At 40.0% G+C, this 4,515-nt stretch overlaps 1 pseudogene; it reads left to right on the top strand.

Annotated features, from left to right (window-relative positions):
- The first annotated feature begins 2,324 nt into the window (after positions 1–2,324).
- On the top strand, positions 2,325–2,573 carry LOC110287554 (annotated as a pseudogene).
- The last annotated feature ends 1,942 nt before the right edge of the window (positions 2,574–4,515 follow it).

Raw genomic sequence — 4,515 nt, 5'->3', positions numbered from 1 at the left:
CAAGACTGACAACCCAAGTTCAATATCAAGAACCCATAGAGCAGTGCTTCTCAGACTTCCTAATGCTGCAACCCTTGAACACAGTTCCTTATGTTGTGGTGACATAACCCCAAACATAACATTGTTGCTACTTCATATATGTAATTTTGCTACTGTTATGAATTGGTATATATGTATGTATGTATGTATGTATGTATGTATGTATGTATGTATGTATATGTGTGTGTGTGTGTGTGTGTGTGTGTAAAATATGTTATATATACATTATGTGTGTGTATGTCTTCCAATGGTCTTAGAGACACCCCTGTGAAAGGGTCTTTCGACTTCCAACAATGGGATCAAAACCCACATGCTGAGAACTGCTGCCATAGTGGAAGGAGATAACTCAACTCCTGAAAGGTGTCCTCTGATCTTCACTGCAATGCATGTGCACACACACTAATAATCAATAAATAAAACCTTTTAGTAAAAATGGTTGGCTAAAATATATGCTCTCCAGCATTGTTTATGCAGACAGGAAAAATGGGGAGAAACTCATATGTCCTGCTGTAATAATAATTCAATTTTAAAGATTCCTTGAGATAAAGTACCATGCAATCATTAAAAATAAAATTATATACTTAGGGTTTTGACATTTGGTTACTTTTCTTGTTGCTGTAGCACAATACATGACCAAAGCAACCTAGAAACCAAAGGTTTGCACGTCTGTTTGCTTGCTTGTTTGCTTGTTTGCTTGTTTGTTTGTTTGTTTGCTTGCTTGCTTGCTTGCTTGCTTGCTTGCTTGCTTGCTTGGCTCATAGTTTGAAGGCATGGTTTGTTATGGTGGGGATGGCATGGCAGCCACAGTCAGGAAACAGACAGAAAAGAATGCACATGCTCAGCTCACAATCTTCTTTATATTCACTTCAGGATCTCATCACATAGGATGGTGTGGACCACATGTGTAGTGAGTTGCACCCCTTTAGTGAGCACAATCCAGAAACTCACTTGCCTAGAGCACTGACTCTTAAGGCTCAATTCTTCCAAATCCCCTACCAATAGTAATTCTCACAGCAGTCAAAGATGTTATGGAGGTGTTGTTCACTGAAAACAGGTTCCAAGGCAGCTGGAATGTTATGCTCCCACTCAATAACCTGCATGTAACACACATATCACAGGCTATCTTGACTGCTATGCACACAAATACACACACACACACACACACACACACACACCCTCATGTTATTTGTCTCTAGGTAGTAGCACAATGGGTGTTTTAACTTTTTCATTTTTCCTTTCCTACATATCCTAATTCCACTACGTGAAGCTTCTACAGTTTTTGTAATTTATAGCCCCTTCTGCATTTATATTCCATATTGTAAAAGGTTGTCACAGCAATAGCAAAGGCAGCAATAGAATATTTCTTACAATAGTGCAGATATGACTTTGTTATCCCTGATATGGGGGTCATGATCCACCTGACAGTACTTGAGGCAGCCCAGTTAGAGGAGTCCATTCCATCTTATACCCTCCTCCACAAAATCATAGCAAGTCTCCCTTTTGTGCTTGCTTGCATTCATACCTGTTCATTGCATTCCTTCGTCCTTTCTTCTATCATTTTCCTTGACTTCCATTCTTTCAATAGGTATTTATTAAAGTCTTAACATGATCCATATAAATTGTTAGTTCCTGTCATTAAGGAGCACACACACAAAACAACCAAAATGACTATAAAACAGGGTGAAGCATACACCGGAGCAAATTCTGTTAGGACTGAAGTATGAATTAACATTTCCTTCAGAACAATGACTATTACAGATGGATGACTGCTAGTCTGCTTGGCCTTGATAACCACTTTTCTTCATTTTCTTTCTCCAATTGAGCTGTTTTAAAAGAAAAGCCAGATTTAAAATAAGTATACTTTTCTAAAATGATATGAAATATTGTATTTACTTAAAATGATTTCAAGGTGAATAAATAAATTGCAAGAGGAATCAAATTAGCCAATGAGGTGGTAATGTTGTGACTGGATGATAGGAGTTCATTAAACTATTTTACATACCTTTGTATACTTGAGAGTTTTTCTTTAATTAAAATAGCCAGATAATCATGTTTCATTAAGACTAACCATTATCAATTATGCAAAAGAGAAGGTTAGAGGCTACAATAGACTGGGGAATGTGGGCAGGTAGTATAAGACTATAATTACATCTTTAGTACATTTCTAGATACTAAAGTCTTTAAAAGTTTTATTTGGAAGAGGTGCTGAGCCAGCTAGGTTGCTGAAGTGGCTTAGTGTGTCTCCTGATCTTCTCTCTCTGTGTAGGTAGGCCTGTGCCACAAACATGCTCCCCCAGATCATCGGGCAAGCCAAGAAGCATCCCAGCTTGATCCCTCTCTTCATATATATCTGAGCCAGGGGTACTGGAGCAGTACTGTGTGTGATGCGCTTGGCATTGTTCAATCCAGATGTCACCTGGGACAGGAAGAACAACCCAGAGCCTTGGAAGAAGCTGGGTCCCAATGAACAATAGATGTTCTACTCAGTCAATGTGGACTACAGCAAACTGAAGAAAGAAGGCCCAGACTTCTAAACTATGAAGTTCGCTGTAAAGCTGCTTATAATGAAGGTATTTCAGAAGCCATCCTCACAATTTTCCACTTAAGCAGGAAAGAAGTCTCTGAATGCATGAAGTCATGTTGAGTTTTGGGTGGAAGTTTATGACACTGATGAATAAATCCCTGAAACTTGGAAAATAAAAAGAGGTGATGAGACTAGAGTTCCAGACTGAAACTCACAATTGACCTCAAACTCCCTATCTTTCTGCCTAAGAACCACAAGTTTGGGTTTATAGGCATCTATCATTATAAGGGAGTGAGTCTGCTTTTGTTGTTGTTGTTGTTGTTCTTCTTCTTCTGATTATTATTAATATTATTATTGGGTATTTATTTCATTTACATTTCCAATGCTATCCCAAAAGTCCCCCACACCCTCCCACACTCACTCCCCAACCCACCCACTCCCACCTCTTGGCCCTGGCGTTCCCCTGTATTGAGGCATATAAAGTCTGTATGACTAATGGGCCTCTTTCCACTGATGGCCGACCAGACCATCATCTGATATATATGCAACTAGAGACACAAGCTCTGGAGGGTACCGGTTAGTTCATATTGTTGTTCCACCTATAGGGTTTCAGATCCCCCCAGCTCTCTGGGTACTTCCTCCAGCTCCTCCATTGGGGGCCCTGTGATCCATCCAATAGTTGGCTGTGAGCATCCACTTCTGTGTTTGCTAGGCCCCGGCATAGTCTCACAAGAGACAGCTATATCAGGGTCCTTTCAGCAAAATCTTGCTAGTGTATGCAATGGTGTCAGCATTTGGAGGCTGATTATGGGATGGATCCCTGGATATGGCAGTCTCTAGATGGTCCATCCATTCGTCTCAGCTCCAAACTTTGTCTCTGTAACTCCTTCCATGGGTGTTTTGCTCCCAATTCTAAGAAGGGGCAAAGTGTGCACATTTTGGCCTTTATTCTTCTTGAGTTTCATGTGTTTTACAAATTGTATCTTATGTCTTGGGTATCCTAAGTTTCTGGGCTAATATCCACTTATCAGAGAGCACATATCATGTGAGTTCTTTTGTGATTGGGTTACCTCACTCAGGATGATGCCCTCCAGGTCCATCCTTTTGGCTAGGAATTTCATAAATTCATTCTTTTTAATACCTGAGTAGTACTCCATTGTGTAAATGTACCACATTTTCTGTATCCATTCCTCTGTTGAGGGGCATTTGGGTTCTTTCCAGCTTCTGGCTATTATAAATAAGACTGCTATGAACATAGTGGAGCATGTGTCCTTCTTACCGGTTGCAATATCTTCTGGATATATGCCCAGGAGAGGTATTGTGGGAACCTGCGGTAGTACTATGTCCAATTTTCTGAGGAACCACCAGACTGATTTCCAGAGTGGTCATAAAAGCTTGCAATCCCACCAACAATAGAAGAGTGTTCCTATTTCTCCACATCCTCCCCAGCATCTGCTGTCACCTAAATTTTTGATCTTGATCATTCTGACTGGTGTTGTTTTGATTTGAATATCCCTGATGATTAAGGATGCTGAACATTTTTTCAGGTGCTTCTCAGCCATTCCGTATTCCTCAGGTGAGAATTCCTTTGTTTAGCTCTGAGTCCCATTTTTTAATGGGGTTATTTGATTTTCTGGAGTCCACCTTCTTGAGTTCTTTATATATGTTGGATATTAGTCTCCTATCTGATTTAAGATAGGTAAAAATCCTTTCCCAATCTGTTGGTGGACTTTTTGTCTTATTGACAGTGTCTTTTGCCTTACAGAAGCTTTGCAGTTTTATGAGGTCCCATTTGTCGATTCTCAATCTTACAGTACAAGCCTTTGCTGTTCAATTCAGGAATTTTTCTCCTGTGCCCTTATCTTCAAGGCTTTCCCCCACTTTCTCCTCTAAGTTTCACTGTCTCTGGTTTTATGTGGAGTTCCTTGATCCACTTAGATTTGACCTTAGTA

This window comes from Mus caroli, chromosome X, assembly GCF_900094665.2.
Source record: "Mus caroli chromosome X, CAROLI_EIJ_v1.1, whole genome shotgun sequence".
Taxonomy (NCBI): Eukaryota; Metazoa; Chordata; class Mammalia; order Rodentia; family Muridae; genus Mus; species Mus caroli.
The sequence above is the reverse complement of the archived record's forward strand: the minus strand, read 5'-3'. Positions and strand labels throughout refer to the sequence as shown.